Below are 19,545 nucleotides of genomic sequence, written 5' to 3'. Positions count from 1 at the left end.
CCTCCTTTACATTATTTCATCATATGGCACGTTTTTACAACATGTTTGAAAAATCACATTTTTTTTCGACATAGTATAGTAAGGCGTTTTTTTTGCGCCAAAATTCATGATGATTTTTTTTTCAAAGAAAACCTTTCTGGAGTGTTTTTCACGCCCTCCTTTACATTATTTCATCATATGGCACGTTTTTACAACATGTTTGAAAAATGGCATTTTTTTTCGACATAGTATAGTAAGGCGTTTTTTTTGCGCCAAAATTCATGATGATTTGTTTTTCAAAGAAAACCTTTCTGGAGTGGTTTTCACGCCCTCCTTTACATTATTTCATCATATGGCACGTTTTTACAACATGTTTGAAAAATCACATTTTTTTTCGACATAGTATAGTAAGGCGTTTTTTTTGCGCCAAAATTCATGATGATTTGTTTTTCAAAGAAAACCATTCTGGAGTGTTTTTCACGGCCTCCTTTACATTATTTCATCATATGGCAGGTTTTTACAACATGTTTGAAAAATGGCATTTTTTTTCGACATAGTATAGTAAGGCGTTTTTTTTGCGCCAAAATTCATGATGATTTTTTTTTCAAAGAAAACCTTTCTGGAGTGTTTTTCACGCCCTCCTTTACATTATTTCATCATATGGCACGGTTTTTACAACATGTTTGAAAAATGCATTTTTTTTCGACATAGTATAGTAAGGCGTTTTTTTTGCGCCAAAATTCATGATGATTTTTTTTTCAAAGAAAACCTTTCTGGAGTGTTTTTCACGGCCTCCTTTACATTATTTCATCATATGGCACGTTTTTACAACATGTTTGAAAAATCACATTTTTTTTCGACATAGTATAGTAAGGCGTTTTTTTTTGCGCCAAAATTCATGATGATTTTTTTTTCAAAGAAAACCTTTCTGGAGTGTTTTTCACGCCCTCCTTTACATTATTTCATCATATGGCACGTTTTTACAACATGTTTGAAAAATGGCATTTTTTTTCGACATAGTATAGTAAGGCGTTTTTTTTGCGCCAAAATTCATGATGATTTTTTTTTCAAAGAAAACCTTTCTGGAGTGTTTTTCACGGCCTCCTTTACATTATTTCATCATATGGCACGTTTTTACAACATGTTTGAAAAATGGCATTTTTTTTCGACATAGTATAGTAAGGCGTTTTTTTTGCGCCAAAATTCATGATGATTTTTTTTTCAAAGAAAACCTTTCTGGAGTGTTTTTCACGCCCTCCTTTACATTATTTCATCATATGGCACGTTTTTACAACATGTTTGAAAAATGGCATTTTTTTTCGACATAGTATAGTAAGGCGTTTTTTTTGCGCCAAAATTCATGATGATTTTTTTTTTCAAAGAAAACCTTTCTGGAGTGTTTTTCACGGCCTCCTTTACATTATTTCATCATATGGCACGTTTTTACAACATGTTTGAAAAATGGCATTTTTTTTCGACATAGTATAGTAAGGCGTTTTTTTTGCGCCAAAATTCATGATGATTTTTTTTTAAAAGAAAACCTTTCTGGAGTGTTTTTCACGGACTCCTTTACATTATTTCATGATATGGCACGTTTTTACAACATGTTTGAAAAATCACATTTTTTTTCGACATAGTATAGTAAGGCGTTTTTTTTGCGCCAAAATTCATGATGATTTTTTTTTTCAAAGAAAACCTTTCTGGAGTGTTTTTCACGGCCTCCTTTACATTATTTCATCATATGGCAGGTTTTTACAACATGTTTGAAAAATCACATTTTTTTTCGACATAGTATAGTAAGGCGTTTTTTTTGCACCAAAATTCATGATGATTTTTTTTTCAAAGAAAACCTTTCTGGAGTGTTTTTCACGGCCTCCTTTACATTATTTCATCATATGGCACGTTTTTACAACATGTTTGAAGAATCACATTTTTTTCGACATAGTATAGTAAGGCGTTTTTTTTGCGCCAAAATTCATGATGATTTTTTTTTCAAAGAAAACCTTTCTGGAGTGTTTTTCACGGCCTCCTTTACATTATTTCATCATATGGCACGTTTTTACAACATGTTTGAAAAATGGCATTTTTTTTCGACATAGTATAGTAAGGCGTTTTTTTTGCGCCAAAATTCATGATGATTTTTTTTTCAAAGAAAACCTTTCTGGAGTGTTTTTCACGGCCTCCTTTACAAACGTCATAGTTTAGTATGTCGTCCGAAATATGACAAAAACATCATCGTTTAGTATGTGGTCAAAAATGTCGCAAAAACGTCATAGTGTAGTATGTGGTCAAAAATGGCTCAAAAACGTCATAGTTTCGTCTATAGTCCGAAATATGACAAAAACGTCATAGTTTAGTATGTCGTCCGAAATGTCACAAAAACGTCATAGTTTAGTATGTGGTCGAAAATGTCATAAATTGTATATAGTATCATAGCTCAGAATATGTCTCATTGTACAGTATATTTTGTCAGTAAAAGTATGTCATAGTACATCAACGTATCTCAAAATCTCAGACAAATATTCCTGAGTGAACAAGAGCTTCAATATTTAAATTTTCTTATTCACATATAGTTGCCCAATAAGGCTACATTTCTCTGAAGTACTTTTAAACATTTTTTTCATTCATGTTCGACGAAAAAATCATGAAAATGTCAGATTCGTACAAGATTCTAACACACCACACGAATTAGTCTCTTTAAGGCATGACATAAACTGTAGAAAATCACACAGACCCGCTCCAATAGTTTCATCAGTGGAAAATAATTGATGTTTCTAAGCACAAATCATCACACAAATGCATTTTTCTTCTCATTGTTTGGCATTCGATCATGCGTCCAGGATTCCTCTGCAGGTGATTTAAACAGCTTCTCTGGAGTCACAGCAGCTGAGTTCAACATCAAAGTGCTCGAAGAACAGATGTAGACTGATTTCTAATGAGTCTATTGAGTCTTTTTGTTTCGAGGAACTTTTTCTCCAATAGGAACCTCCATCAGTTTCTGTGGGGGGGAAAATGTCAACAAGACATTAATTTTTTGACACACAGTCACAGTATAGCATGTTGTCACTAAAAGTCGCTAAAACGTCATAGTTTAGTATGTCGTTAAAAATGGCACAAAAACGTCATAGTTTAGCATGTCGTCCGAAATGTCAAAAAAAGTCATAGTTTAGTATGTCGTCCAAAATGTGACAAAAATGTCATAGTTTAGTATGTCATCCAAAATGTCACTAAAACGTCATAGTATAGCCTTTGGCATGAAAAAACGCCATCATATACATTGTATATTGTACAAATAACAAGTCAAAGGAAAGAGACATATTGTAGAATTGTAGTAATTGTGGGCCGACTGATTTACTGATTAGCGGTATTTTATTTTTTACTGATTTACGGTAATAAATACATTTAAAAATGGTGCTACTTTGGCTCTGAACCTTTATCTACTTGTAGTCGCTCTGTCTTCTGGAGTGATTTGATTGGTTATACGTCATGAATAAAACTCCTTTAACGTAACATCTGTAAACAAAACAAAAACGTATCAACAAAGTTTTCTGTTAGTTTGTGTTCTTCTAAGTTTAACTCCAAGATTTTAAATACTTTCATTTACTGCAAATGAATATCTACTCCAAATGTCTCACTAATAATCATTATCAGCCTTAAAAACCCACAAAACACCCCTCTATACTCGACCACACTTAGTACAGTCCGGTTCCCCCTTCTATAAATCTGCTTGGAACCATCCACTTCCTGTTTGTCAAAGTGGCCTTCTACCTGGACAGGTTTTGTTGGAGCTCATGCAACAAACATTTTGGGTAACTGCACTTTAATATGGATGGATGACACTGAATTAGAGTCTGTATTAATGAGACTGAGTTAAGATGTGTAGCTCTGTCATTAAATAGTAAATTATTTCTCAGAATTCACAGAGAAAAGTCTGAAATGTTTGTTAGGTTAGCGTCCCACATGTTCTTTGGCTCAGCTAAAGCTATCTCTCCAACTTCTGGATCTCTTGAGTTGCTTGTTGTTAAAATATCTTGCTAGATTTGCTGAAGCTCAGAAAGTCTGAGATGTTTGTTAGAAAATAAGCTCATTCTCAAGTCTTATCTGAACTGTCCTTTTGTTTTAACTTTCCTCAAACTTAGGAGTCAATGAAAGAGCAGCACATCCAGACTCGGTCTCATTTATGTACAGATTAAACTTCAGTGTCATTCATTGATGTTAAAGTGCAGTTTTTCAAATGTTTGTTGCACATGCTCCCGACCAAACCAGTCCAGGTGGAAGACAATGTGAAGAGAAAGCTCCAGAGGATGAATATCACACATTTACATTGGAAATAAATATCCTTCAATTTGACATTGTCATGCAAATGATGTTCAAATCTTTGAGTACTTTGCTGATGTTTGTTTCTAAGTGTTTTTTGACACACGGCCCCAAAGATAAAAACCTTTTACGGCTCACAAGCTGCAACAATTCACACATTATCAACTATCTTTCTGACTGAACTAAGATATAAAGTGAAAAACTGCCTGATTCCTGCATCATGAATGTAAATCTTTTTGGTTTTTATGACAGTAAACTGAATATATTTGGGTTTGACATTTTATAAACCAAAACAAGAAATGAATTACTGGAGAAAACAATCAACAGATTAATGGTCAAAGAAAATGTGTTTTCCAAAATATATTGCTGAATTACTCCAACATTACAAGATACATACAATTTTAATTCAATTTTATTTATATAACGCCAATTACAGGTCAAATTGTCTCAAGACACTTTATTTTTATATTTTTTGTCATATTTAAAATATGAAAATGTAAGAAATTTAAACCTCTTGACTAATCCAATTGATTATTTGATTTTTAAGAGACTAATTGACAACTAAAATAACTTTCTCCACTAAAACTAATAAACATGAGGTCAAATAGAAGGAACAGTTTTAAATACTGCAGTCCCACGACGACAAGAATAAAGTTTCTCAACAAAAACTAAATCTGCTGGTGGATTCCATTAAAGTCCTAATAAAGGATAATAAAATGTGATACTAAAGGTTTGTGGTGCTAAAAATCTCCAAGTAAAGATATCAAGTTGAACATCTGGATGGAGGTTGATAAAAGTTGACCTCCCTTCATTTCTCTGGAGCGACTCCATGGATTTTATGGATGGTGGTTAAAGACCTGCTCTTCTAGTCGTCTTCCTTCTAGTCACTGTAGAAAGTCACTCCATCCTGGCCGACTTCAACATCTCTTCATGACAACTTGTTCTACCTCGGCCCTCGTGGAAACTCCAGAAACTCGGGAAAACCTGTGGAGACTCGAAGAACTCGTGGAGACTCGAAGAACTCGTCGGGCGGGGGAAGGTGTGGTGGGCGGTGGGGGAGTAGAGGGGGGAGGCCGCCACCCAGGTCCCCGCCTACTCTCCGCCCAGACTCCACCCAAACTCCGCCTTGGCTCTGCCCATGTGGTCACTTCAGAAACTACGATGCCAAAGGGACGACGAAATTATGTTTTTTTATCTGATCTGTAGCTCAGTGAGTTAAGGAGTTGCCTATGGAGCTGCAGGTCGCTGGTTCAAGACCAGACCCTTCTTAAGTTTTATCAAAATCCTGACAAAAACAAACAAAGAAAAAGGCCAGTGGTGGGTCTTGAACCTGCGACCTTCCAGTCTGTAGTCACTCTTCTTATCCCCTGAGCTACTCACTCAGATACAAATTCTTCTTTTTTTTGCGCATTTATCATCTATTTTTTGTCGTTTTTGAGTTTTTTTTTTAACTCGTGTCTCGACTCGACCGTTTTTCTCAGGAGGTTGGACTTCAGCCCCTGTGCTGGAGGGTTGAACCATCAGTTCCAAGACTTTCACAGCCTCCAGACCCTCCAAGTCCTCAGGACCTGAGCTTTCAGACAGTCTGAGGGGGGAAATTTTCTAAGTCCCACAGTAGTTCTCTGTTAGATTTAACTTCCAGACAGTCCAAGGACTGGTATCTTCTAAGTTCCTGAGTACTTCTCTGTTAGTTTGAACCTTCAGACAGTCTGAGGACTGAAATCTTAAAAGTTTCTCAGTACTTCTCTCTTCGTTTGAACCTTCAGACAGTCTGAGGACTGAAATCTTAAAAGTTTCTCAGTACTTCTCTGTTAGTTTGAACTTTCTGGTTAACAGAAGCCTTAAAACTTGTGACCATGAGTCTTGATTTCACATTTAGACCATCCGAGTTCTTCTCAGACCTTCACCTGTGGGTTTTTTAGAAATCCTGAACAAACTTTGATTCACTTCACTGAACAGTAACGTTTGTGGAGATCAGAAGGTAACATTAGTTTGATCAATGCCTTCAACTACTAGTAGACTTTATCTGGAAAGCAGTTTTCTGAAATGAGTTCTTAGTAAATCTGTCCACAATCAAATCAAGAACATAGAAAGAGGAAACGTTTGAAGAAACAACTTGATGTTTTCATTTCAGACTAGAAAACACTTTAACACCTTTATCTGTTTTTGCTCTTTTTGATCGTTTTATTGTCTCTTCTGTTTAATTTGATCTTCTAAAGTTTACTGGTGTCTTTTCAAATGTTTTGTCTTTAGTGTGATTCTTCTTAAATGTTTAGTTTTGCTCTTTTCTCACCTTATATTCTTTTCTAATGTCTGATTTGATTTCCAAATGTTTTGTCTTTTTAATGATTGTTTTTTCAAATGTTTTATCGGCCCGTTTGAATGTTTTTTTTTCTTTCCCAATATTTAATTTTTCGATTAAATCTTGAAGGTTTTTCTTTTTACATGTTTTACTACTTTTTAATGTTTTCTTTTTAAATGCTTCATTGTATTTTCTGTTTAATTCCTATTTGAAGTTTTATTGTCTTTAAGATGTAATTTTATAATGAAACATTTAATTTTTTAATTAAATGTTTTGTCTTTTTAAAGGTTTAATAATCTAATTAAATGTTTTGTATTTTTTTAAATGTTTAATATTCTTCTTGTTTAATTGTATTTCTTGAATGTTTAATTATCGAAAATATTTTATCTGTAATTTTGAATATTTGTATTTGAAAAATTCTGTTCAATTTCATAGTTACATGTATTGTATCTTGTTTATTATCTAATTCAATATTTTGTCTGTTTAATATAGTTAAACATTAAATACAATTAAATTCTATTTAATACTGTTTTTCATGGCCTCCTTCACATTATTTCATGATATGGCACGTTTTTACAACATGTTTGAAAAATGGCATTTTTTTTCGACATAGTATAGTAAGGCGTTTTTTTTGCGCCAAAATTCATGATGATTTTTTTTTCAAAGAAAACCTTTCTGGAGTGTTTTTCATGCCCTCCTTTACATATTTCAGTGGTTCTCAACTGGTCTGGGCCTGGGACCCACCATAAAACTGAAATGACAAGTCGTGACCCAAACAATATTTCTCCAAAAATCAACAATTTATTGATTGAGCATTCGAAGACAAAACTTTTAAACCTGAACTCAAGTACTACACAACAACTCAAAATCAAGCAGCAATACTAATTCAAGTACTGAGGACTTTGAAACAAGTAGAACAATAGCCTCAAGTAGTTCTCAGGATATGTAAAAGTGCATTTTTTTTCTACAAAAAAAGTGCACTTCAACAAAACCAGTAGCTTCTCATAATACTGCACAAGTCTGCAACATTGCTGTTGTAGCTGGAGAAACTATGTATAGAAATATGTGCAAAAGAGTCCAAAACATGAAAACTGATGAAGTGCATTCAACAAATTATTAAAGTGAAGAAATGCTTAATTTTCTGATCAATCTCAAAATGTAAACACAATAAAACATTTTTCAAAGGGCTTAACTATATTTGAGAGCCAATATTTGGGGAAAAAAATAGTGTGCAATATTGAAAGAAAAGTGTGTTTTTAAGCACTTACAAATAAACAAAAGTCACAAGTCACAATAAAAGTACTGCAGAACTACATGAAGTTCTAATGGCTTAGCTGAGGATGCTTTTTGGCCTTTACAAGAGTCTCAAAATCTGGCTGTATGCATGATAAAGCAACTCTGAGGTCATGCTCAATGTTCAGTTTATTTCGGTATTTTGTTTTCAGCTGAACAAGAGCTGAGAAGCCACATTCACAGAGGTATGTGGTGCTGAATGGTAGGAGGATTTTTACAGCTCGACTAGCAATGGAGGGATACTCTCTCATCACATCGTTGCACCAGAACTGGGAAAGGCTTACCTCTGTGAATTTCTTTCTGAGAGTGCGGTCACATGATAGCTCCACCAGCTGACATTCATCGCTGCTAGGCAACGTGATGCTTTCCATGTTTATTCCAAACGGGTCGCGCACCCAGTCGTCCTCGGGTTGTTTATCGGGAAAGTAGTCGCTAAACCGCTCGAAAAGTTTATTCAGATGCGTGCTTTTGGACTCCTTTGTCTTCGATGTAGGAAAATCCATATTTAATGTACTCGCTGTCGTACTTGCGTTTAGCCATGCTGCTGTTGCTATGAAAACGTGCAGTTTCTTCTACAGTAACGAGTGTCCTCACCGGTCGCTGCTGACACGACGACCCCCTGCGGGTGCGGAGGGGAACTACAATGACTCGCCACTAAATTAGATTATCTTTATTTTTCTCTCTTTTTAGAAAAAGGCTCGCGACCCACCAAAAACGGCCCCGCGACCCACTTTTGGGTCGCGACCCACCAGTTGAGAAACACTGGTTTAGTATGTCGTCCAAAATATGACAAAAACATCATAGTTTAGTATGTCGTCCAAAATATGGAAAAAAAGGTCATAGTTTAGTATGTAGTCCAAAATGTGGAAAAAACATCATAGTTTAGTATGTCGTCCAAAATATCACTAAAATATCATAGTTTAGTATGTCGTCCAAAAATTGTAAAAGATGTCATAGTTTAGTATGTCGTCACAAATGTGGAAAAAACGTCATAGTTCAGTATGTCGTCCAAAATGTGTAAAATACGTCATAGTTTAGCATGTCGTCCAAAATGGGGAAAAAAAGGCGGCCAGGTGGTTCATCTGGTTGAGAGGAAGACTCAGAAGCAGGACTGTGTGAGAGACGCATGGATCAATTGCAGCCATGGCTCTTCCCTGTTTCCCTGTCTTCTTCTCTACCTACCTACTGAATAAAACTAATAAAAGGGCACCAAAAACAACGTAGAAAAAAAGGTCATAGGATGTCATCTAAATTGTGTAAAAAACATCATAGTTGAGTATGTCGTCCAAAATGTCACTAAAACGTCAGTTTAGTATGTTGTCCAAAATATGGAAAAAAAGTCAGTTTAGTATGTCCCCCAAAATGTGTAAAAAATGTCATAGTTTAGTATGTCGTCCAAAATGTGGAAAAAACGTCATAGTTTAGTATGTTGTCCAAAATATCACTAAAACGTCATAGTTTAGCATGTAGTCCAAAATATGGAAAAAAAACGTCATAGTTTAGTATGTCGTCCAAAATGTGGAAAAAACATCCTAGTTTAGTATGTCGTCCAAAATATGACAAAAACGTCATAGTTCAGTATGTCGTCCAAAATGTGTAAAATACGTCATAGTTTAGTATGTTGTCCAAAATGTGGAAAAAACGTCATAGTTTAGTAAGTTGTCCAAAATATCACTAAAACGTCATAGTTTAGTATGTAGTCCAAAATATGGAAAAAACATCATAGTTTAGTATGTCGTCCAAAATATGGAAAAAACATCATAGTTTAGTATGTCGTCCAAAATATGGAAAAAACGTCATAGTTTAGTATGTCGTCCAAAATGTGTAAAAAATGTCATAGTTTAGTATGTCGTCCAAAATATGACAAAAACGTCATAGTTTAGTATGTTGTCCAAATTATGTAAAAAAAAGTCATAGTTCAGTATGTTGTCCAAAATGTGTAAAAGACGTCATAGTTGAGTATGTCGTCCAAAAATGGGGAAAAAAAGGTGACCACGTAGCTCAACTGGTTGAGAGGACGACTCAGAAAAAGGACTGTGTGAGAGACGTAGGTTTGGTTCCAGCCATGGCCCTTCCCTGTCTTCTTCTCTACTTACCTATTGAATAAAACTAATAAAAGGGCACAAAAAACAACTTAGAAAAAAAGGTCATGGGATGTCATCTAAATTGTGTAAAAACATCATAGTTTAGTATGTCGTCCAAAACATGACAAAAACATTGTTGCCTCCCTGACTTCGCAGACAGGGGGCAGCTGGTTTTCTGTCCTCTCGATGTGTGATTCTGTGATAAAGAATAGAGGAGGCACACACGTTGAGCTGACGTTAGCTTTGCAACAGGAAGGTTTATTCTTCTTAGAATAACCAATAATACAATGACAGTAGTTTAATTCAACTCATTTTCTTGAAATATGAAACAACCATGTGCTCTCTTGTTCTTAAATCCATTGATTTTTAACATTGTCCATGAAAACTAGTAGATAAATTAGTTTTAACCAGTTTTGTAACATAACAGTTTTTTACAGTGTTATTCTAACCATATGAAATGGATTTTTAACATACCAGCAATATACCCTCTGTTACTCTTGTTTCATTCGTTTCAAAACAATTGCATCTTTTCTATAAAACAACATATTTATCTCATAACCAGTTAAATAAAGCGTACAATGCTCCTTTAATGACATTTGCAATGACACTAACTAAGCACATAAACAACTGGCAATGATTCAGGATGTAACTTTACAACAAATCACTTCTGGTGTTGCCATTAAACCTCATAAATGTGCATTTAGCTACACAATTTTCTGTACTGGATTAGCTTTTCCCACACGTGCTTCCACACTAGTCAAGTCCGTTAGCATTAGCGCGATTAGCGAACGACCAATAGATCCCTTCTTACACACAATTCTCTTAACAACCCGTTTCCTTTACCACCATGTGCAAACTCTTTAATAAGCTACATTTTCTACTCTTAAAGTCTGTAATGTTTACTCATTCTAAGCATGTTTACTGACCTGTGATAAAGAATAGAGGAGGCACACACGTTGAGCTGACGTTAGCTTCGCAACCGGAAGGTTTATTCTTCTTCTGTGTGCCAAAACAGTACTACTCTTTACCAGCGCGATACGCGCCCTCTACCGGCTGGATGTAGAATAGCGCTCCAGTCAGTGAAACTGCACTGAAACCACAGGAGTGATCAAATCAATAGAAACGATGCAAACACACACACACACAAAAAAAAAATAATAGGGGTGCCTGTTTTCACTTCATCAGTTTGAACACTTCATTTTACTTCCTACTTTATTTCTGAAGTCAATTATTATCACCTCTCTACAACATCATAGTTTAGTATGTCGTCCAATATATGGAAAAAATGTCATAGTTTAGTATGTCATCCAAAATGTGTAAAAAATGTCAGTTTAGGATGTTGTCAGAAATATCACTAAAATGTCATAGTTTAATATGTCATCCAAAATATGACAAAAACATCATAGTTTAGTATGTCGTCCAAAATATGGCAAAAACATCATAGTTTAGTATGTCGTCCAAAACATCGCTGCTGGAATAGTGACAAAATAAAAGCCTGTAGCATTTAAAACTACGCCTTCAAAATAAGAGCATGGAGGGAATGGTTATTTTAAGACTAGCTAAACAAAGGCTTGCCAAAAGTGACGAACTGATCAACAGACCTTTACAAGAGTAATTTACGCGCATTTCGGTATCCATACATAACGTGCACATGCATAACACATGTCTGTGCTCAACGCAATGCCATTTTTTATGAAAGATTTAATCCGTCAGAAATGATACGTCTGCTGAGCGGCCTTGTCGAAGTACTTTGTTCTCTGAGTGCTTTTCTCATGTTCATTTTGTCGTTTCTTACTTTAAAATAACGTTTCTTTTAAACCGACATCAAAATAAGGAAAGTATGGTTTTACCTTGCTGACATGTTTCAACTGCAGCTGCAGTCTTCCTCAGAGCATTGTCCGACGTCTGATGACATGTTGTTTTTAATCACATGGCCGATCTGACCGATCTGTCAGAACTGGAAAACTAATCACATCATGTACTGGGACAGGGGGAGGATTTTAATATCGGAGACCATCAAATGCAAATGATGCATTAAGTAGACCATAGAGATCAGGAAGCGGGCGAGCAGTTCCATGAACCAGGACGAGGGGGCCTACACCCTCTCGCATACCTGGTATTCCATCCTCCAGAGGCCACCGGGGGGTGTGGCCGGTCTGACAGAGTCTGACAGATCTGTCAGACTGGCCACGTGATGAAAAGGACACGTCATCCCACGTCGGATGACGCTCTGAGGAAGATTGCGGATGCAGTCAAAACATGTCAGCAAAGTAAAACCATACTTTCCTTATTGAGTTGTCAGTTTAAAAGTAACGCTATTTTAGACTTCAACCAAAGGCCAAATACCAAACAATACTGTATTCTTGATAAATGGCAGAAAGAGTTTATTGGTAGTCAGAATATTTGCCAATTAGGCGTCTTCTGCGATTGCCAAAACTGTACTTTTATTCTTTTTATCGTCTCCATTTGACCCATCACTTTTGAACCTAATGGAAAACTGACCTTAAAAATGATGAGACGTGAGATTTGTACTTATGTTTTGCAGGTTTAATTGGAATTTCATTGTGCTGAATAGCCAGCTTTTTACCACAGAGGGACCTTTTCAAATTAAAATTCCCTCTCAACTGTTATCAAGGTCGTTGCATGATTGGCACAACCAATGTCACGTTCCTTCAATATGACAGGGCTGTCATGTGTGCAGGATACCTGAAATGTAGAGTACATAGATCCCCTGGTTAGTATGGAACAGCTGGAGTCTTTGATTGCTTTGTACTCTGCACTCATTTTCTCATGAATCTAATTTAGTGTCTTAGAGGTGAAGAGGAAGGAGCAAGCTGTAGACGACATTCCACATATATGGCCTTTTTGAGATGTTTGAGAGCTTTGACATCCATCCAATAGGTGTAGGCTATCTATTTAAAACAAGTTTAAAATGTTTGCTGGGAATCAAGCAACCTTAGCACTGAATGTCCCTATATTTTCCTGCTAGGTTGTATGTATAAGTCAAAAGTCACACAGCTCAACAACAACAACAGCATTCAATCGAGGTTCTGTGATGCGAAATGATGGCTATCTTGCCAATCCTACTGACAATCAAGAAAAAAAAATTGACCTTTGTTAGCTTTTCATCTTGTAGTTTTCATTTGATGGTCCAAGTATTTGTTGTAACACACATTCTTCTGTTACTGACTGTTCTGCCATAATGGCAGCTGATTTAAGGCTCACCTCCTTTCATGCTTGTCCATCACTGCGGTGATAACAGCAGTTACAGTCCGCCTCTGTCTGCTGACAAACAATCATGGAACTTTGTGGCCTTGCGTTGCATTGTGATTGACAGATAATTTGAAGATGGATTATTATTATTATTCAATAAATATATTCAATAAAAATCTTCGTACTGCTGCTAAATATGCACAGGAGCAAATAATATATTAAAGGGAATGTCTCAGTCATAAGAGAAATGTTTTATTACTGGATGATTGTACAGCTTATGATTTTCTATTCAATGCAGCAGCATATGATAGCAGATATGAATTTAATGCATCTTACAGATATCTATCCAAATATGTATTCACTTCACTGTCCTTTTAATGCAACACCTTTCAGTCTTCTTTTATCTAATTCGATCATTTCCATGGTTTTGCTTAGGCAGTGACGTGTAAAATAAAACATTGTATGTATCATGAGCTTCTTTCTACCTAATAAAGTAGTTAATTTTACTGTACTTACCACATTCACTGTGTAAATACCTCTGAGGCCATAGCTTGTGGACATATGTAAGACACAAGTCATTTCTGAAGTGTTTTTAATTACCATGATTACAGACACATAAATGAACCCTCAAACCACCAAATGACTGGAGCACAGAGCTACTGAATGTTACGGATGTCGCCTTAGACTTGCAGTGGAGGCAACCAACAAATGGTACAAGTACGAAAAACTGCACAAACTTTTTTTTCTGTCAAGATTCTCTGTTTTACTTTAATGTAGCTAATTTTATTTTTTGTTAAAAAAGCTCTTTTGCCAACTGGTGTAAACCAAACGGGCCATTAGATTTTACTCCCTCCAGCTGCAGCCCTCCTGATGTTTGAATGAGCTTTGCCAACTGTAAACTCAGCAGGAACACCAACTCTTGCATTGAAATGAGTCTCTGTAATGGCCACTTAGTACTTCAGAGAAACTCTAAGCGACTCTGCTGCTGCTATACTGCATCCACTAATAATTTAATATAAACTGTGCAAGTTCATTAAAATAATTAATGGCTGTCCTTTGTTGTTTAATATTTGCACCAGGTGTCTCCAGATTGTTTTGCACCTCCATAAGATAAGTTTACATAGATACTTTGCAAAAAATGCACTGTAAATATTTGACTGCAGTGTTAATACAGACTACAGTATTCCAATGAATAGATCCATTAATACTACGCAGCACTGCGAACAATGTAAAGTAATGTGCTGTCACAGGTCATGGTAAACTAAAATCCCTCAATAATTTATCATCCATCATTACTTCCAGAAATCACTGCTCAGGAATGCAGATAAGGGCTCGGAGGGAAACACATGATAATGAAACCAAGTCCACCCACTCAGAACACAGCTCGAGTTCATTGTGGGAGGATTGTGCCTCAAAATGGAGGTACTTTTAAGAAACTTTATTTTTGCAGTTGAGAAGAGTCATTCCTATAACTTTGCACCCATTTCCCAACAAGTTTTTATTATTAAAAAATATGCAGTCTGGCTAGAATTTACCTAATACTGACTTTCAGTTTTCATTTACCTGTCAGATTCATGCCTGTTTTTCAAGCTGTAGTTTTTTCTTACAATAATATACAGAGAAAAATTGATTATACATTAAATAAAAGGTATACACAGCTGTACAGCGCATGCACTATGTACAGTAAGTCTAAAAATCAATATATTGATTTGAAAATGTCTAAATATATGCATGAGTCCAAGCCTATCTTCCACTGAATATGTTGTCTTGCATCTCATTATTGAACTCACCTCCACAACAATGAGGTTATTGATTCTTCAAAGCATCACACTTCCTTCCACATTCTAGATTAAAGAGGGAAAAAGTACCTTAAATGAAGCCCTGTAATTTATCTCATTACCACCCATCTCAAGTGTAAGGCAATTGCCTTTGAAGAAAAAAAAAAGGCTTTCAAATTAACTAACTAAGGTGATCCCAAGGACACAAACTTCGTACACGGAAATGAAAGAGAAATTTGGACATACTGGAGTAAGGTTTTTTGTTTAAACTTTCCTCCTACTTTTAATGAACAAGAAACTGATGAGAATTAGCAGTATATAAAAGGATAAAGATGTTCTCAGTATACCATCATAATATACATTTCCTAGTTTAAAAAAAAAAAGTTATTCTTAACAGTTTCATCTCCTGTCAGGTTTCTTACTGTTTTAAAGACTGTCTTGTTATATTTGTGGTAACCAGCCTTACTATTCTGTCTTTTCAGTCTTGCTCCCTTTTAAAGTATAAATAATGGAAAAACACAATGGTAACTAAATCAATGTATTACCTGGATATAATATAGCTGGGAACACTGGCTTTTGTTTTTGTTTGAGGAATAATATTGATTCAAGCCATTTTGGCTGCCGTTCATAATTGCATATGTTTTTCATTAGATTTTTAAAACTATTTTTCAGATTTTTTTGCGCTTTTTTTCACATAAGGACAGCTGAAGAGAGACAAGAATTAGGAGAAGAGATGGGTTGGCAGAGAGGTTTGACCTTGAATCAAACTCAAGCTGCTGCACTATCGACTTAGTACATAGTGTGTGTTGTAATCTATTGAATACCATTTTGAGATGGGATGAGATCAACCACCTATAATTTGACTAGGCCGGTAAACAAAAACTGAAAGCAGACACTTCTGTTATAGAGACAACCTTAGTATCGCTGTCAAAATTCCTTTTGTTTTTTTTATTGGGCCCAAGACTCCATGACAGTACAGACAGGCTGAGAGATTGACCCAGCAGACACAGACATTTTTTAACATGGACTAACTGCGCTTTGAATGTTAGAAAGGACTTTTGACTACAAGCCCTGCTTTATGCCTGAATGTGAGCCATCCTTCAGAAGGACACACCTAGCCATTTGGGCCCCCAACAGGAAGCATTGTCTCAAGGATTCCATGGTTCCCAGTCACCACCCTGCTAATCTCCTGCCAGTTCCTGAGTGCATCACTTTTCTATCTGTATTCTATTACCTGCAGTGTCAGCAGTGTAAACGGACTTAGCACCAAATCAGGTCCAAACACTAAAACGTATTTATGCAATTTCTGCATCACCTGCTGAATACATGTCAGGTTCAGTGACAATGCGATTCACGCTGTGTGCAATACTGTAACTGTACTTCTTCATTCAGTGTTATTAGTAACGCACCGCTCAACAGGTTTACAGATATAACATATTCCCTCACCTGACAATCTGTTTCGCTCATAGAGGACCATCAAGAAACAATTTGGTTGAGGGAAAATGCTTCTTAGATCTAGTTTAAATCTAAACCTGAATATAACCGGACGAAGTTAGCTCCACACCAGAAGTTACTAATATTCTAAGAAGGTAATCTAGCATGTTAAAAGAGGTATGTTGAGTTTGACTGACTTCAAACTCAACATACCTCGCTAAACCATTAATCTTGCTTCATATTAAACACCTCAGCAATCATTATTTCAGCATTTTGCCTCTTGATTACCTAAACTCATGTACATCTCAGAGAAAATGAACACTATATTGAATATTATTAGTTTTACTTTGAGGTGGTATTTTATAGCTGACAGCTTAAAGTAATCTGACAGTGATTCTATGACTGTAATATGCCATTGTCCTTTAACAAAATGCATACATGGCTGTCTTTCCATGTTATTACTGTTTTTCTCAGTCAGCCTGGATACTGATTAGGATCACTGACTCCGTAAAGGTAAAAGTTCCCCTGTATTTGCCAGTATTTTTGCCTTACAGCCATCAGTCGTATTTCTTGAAAAATAGAATGCTGGCAATATGAAATGTGTATTTTCTCGATTTTAAAACGAGATGAAAGCATAAATGTTATTAATGGCTGGGACATAATGCAGGTTGCTTGAAGGTACAAGGGATATTTTATTAGCTGACAACCAGAGAGAATTCTTAGTCATATTGGCAAAAAGGCAACAATTCATCCCACACTCAGTGTCTGAAATATTTATTCAACTTCACACATGGGTGTTAAAATGCTAATCAATTTTACAAAGTATAAGCTACGCTTTCAGTGAGTTCAGATTGAGGAAAATGATAAAAATTTAGAAAAATCAATCAGGCAACCAAGAGAGAGCACTCATGTCAGGCTGGGTTTCTTGGTCTTGATAAATGTCTTCATAATGCATGCTTTCAAACTCATTAGTTATCTTAAATGAGCTGCATGGTAACCCCCTGAATTTGTTTAAAGTAATTAGCTTCACCTTAAATTATTCACTGAAACCCATCAGAAGTGAGACCTGTGAACAGAGGAGCATGCGTTCTGAGACCTGCACTCTTCTTCTAACACTATGAGCCTGTAGGTTTGGAAAGCCATGCAACATAACATAACAATATTTGCTAGTGTTAGCCGACGCTAATAAGATGGGTTGCCTGTAACTTGCATCTAGTTTCAATCTCGTCAGTGAGGCGATGCATAAAATTATGTCATAAGAAATATTCCTTTGTAAATCACTTTCTAAAGTGAGAATTAAAGGGTGTGCTTCGGTGTGGGAGTAATTATTTCTAGTAGCCTGAATAATGGCTCAAACAGATATTACAAAAGCATTGATCTCATACAGAAGCCCATAACAAATCTCACAGTCTGGTTTAACAAAGGATCATTTATCTAATTGCAACACCTCTATCAATGTCTAAACAATATTTTTTACTCTGACCACTTGAAAGTTAGTCTTATTCTTTATTAAATAGAAGTTTATTACAAAATTGAGCATCCATATATGGTATTAAATATACAGTGACCCAAGCTGATTCAGTTTTAAGGCTGGTCTGATGACCCAAAGGTGTTTTAAACATTAATCTAGCCTCACTGATCTAAGTGGAAACAGTGTGCACAATACAAGTCAACAGCATCATAAAGCAGAGCCTCCAGAATGACCACAGAGTTGACTCAACACTGCTTTAAAACAGGTAAAAGATGGAACATTTCATAGATATGAACTTTATTGCATTTGTTTTGTATGAGACAAAGTTAATTTTAACTACACTAGCTGTACTTAAACTATCATCTATTATAGGACTGGCAGTAATGTTTTAAGGATGCAAGTATTATTTGATCAATTCAAATAAATTAAATGGATTTACCAATTGCTACTTTAATTACCCTCACATACTCTATGGTTAATTACTCAAAGAATTAAGGATAAACAGAGACTTCTTCATTTTTATGAGTGCAAACGCGGGTTGCATCCATTGGGATGTATAAGTAACATCCACACGAACAGCAGGACCCGAGTTTTTCTAGCAGAACATTGTGTTGTAACAAAATGATCAGTCAAAACTTTCAGTTTGAATATGGTGTCTGATCTAATACTTCTTGTCTGGTTATGCACTCATGAAATGACTAAACGAGGAGTTAATAAATTGAACAAGACGCAGGACTACTTCAAAGACCTCCAGGAATGACAGCCCTTTGTTGTACATTATGTTGCCATGTTCAAGTACATGAGCTGCATACAAATCAGAGGTAGGAACTGCATAGCATTAGTCACCTGAGGTTATTAATATCTTTATTGATTAAAATTGCTAGTCAGGAAAATTTAAGTGAATTAAGTTAGAACAGCAGGTGTTGTTCTATAGTGGACTCGGTAGATCCTGTTGTCAGATGCACTACCTGGGGGCGAGTTCACTGACTGACTAAATATTGTCTTTGTTAATCACTGATTCTAAAAGTATATGGTTATACCGGTAAGTGGCGTAAGTGATTAAATGATTGAGTGAAGGTCTGCAAAGTGTTCTGTGCTTTGAAGACCTGGGAGCGTGCTTAACTATGTATGAAGTCTGGAGATTTTATATTCATATGCTTTCCCTGAAGAAATGTGACTTGCAGGGTGGTCATTTGAAATATTCTTGACAGTGTTTTCTAAAATGTGATTCAGTTTCATTAAATGCTATGCAATTGCATTGCATGTCTTGTTCTGATCGGTATTTAGTTATATGTATTTCATATGGAGAGTGAAATATTCCTGATTCTCCATGATACTCGGTGCTTTTATGGTGGGTTTTTGCAGAAACTTGTTATTCTGTTGTCCTATAGTGCGAGATATCTGGCATGAAATTTATATGCTGTGGATTCCCTGATGATTGTAATTGAGCTTTAGTAGGGTCATTTACTCTGTGAGTTACTGTAGCTGCCCTGTGTTAAACCCTCAGGCTGTTCTCTAGCTCCCACAATGTATCATTTTGTCAAATTGCCAGTTGTTTCTTTGTCCATGTCGTTGCTAACTGCTATTGGCCTTATTTCTTTGCCTGAATGCATTGTACAGCACACTTTTCAGTTGCTGTTCTATATTTAATTCTATGCTAGTTTGGGGTCATTT

The 19,545-nt window shown here is 35.9% G+C and overlaps 1 long non-coding RNA gene across 1 annotated transcript; it reads right to left on the bottom strand.

The window, feature by feature from the left end:
- Nucleotides 1-2,581: 2,581 nt before the first annotated feature.
- On the bottom strand, nucleotides 2,582-10,958 carry LOC118469430 (uncharacterized). Its single transcript, XR_008603350.1, has 2 exons — nucleotides 10,902-10,958; nucleotides 2,582-2,977 (listed from the first exon to the last, which is right to left on the bottom strand). It is a non-coding gene; the product is annotated as an uncharacterized LOC118469430 (long non-coding RNA).
- Between the last annotated feature and the right edge of the window lie 8,587 nt (nucleotides 10,959-19,545).

Source organism: Amphiprion ocellaris, chromosome 1, assembly GCF_022539595.1.
Source record: "Amphiprion ocellaris isolate individual 3 ecotype Okinawa chromosome 1, ASM2253959v1, whole genome shotgun sequence".
Lineage (NCBI taxonomy): Eukaryota > Metazoa > Chordata > Actinopteri > Pomacentridae > Amphiprion > Amphiprion ocellaris.
This window is presented reverse-complemented; position numbering and strand designations above follow the sequence as displayed.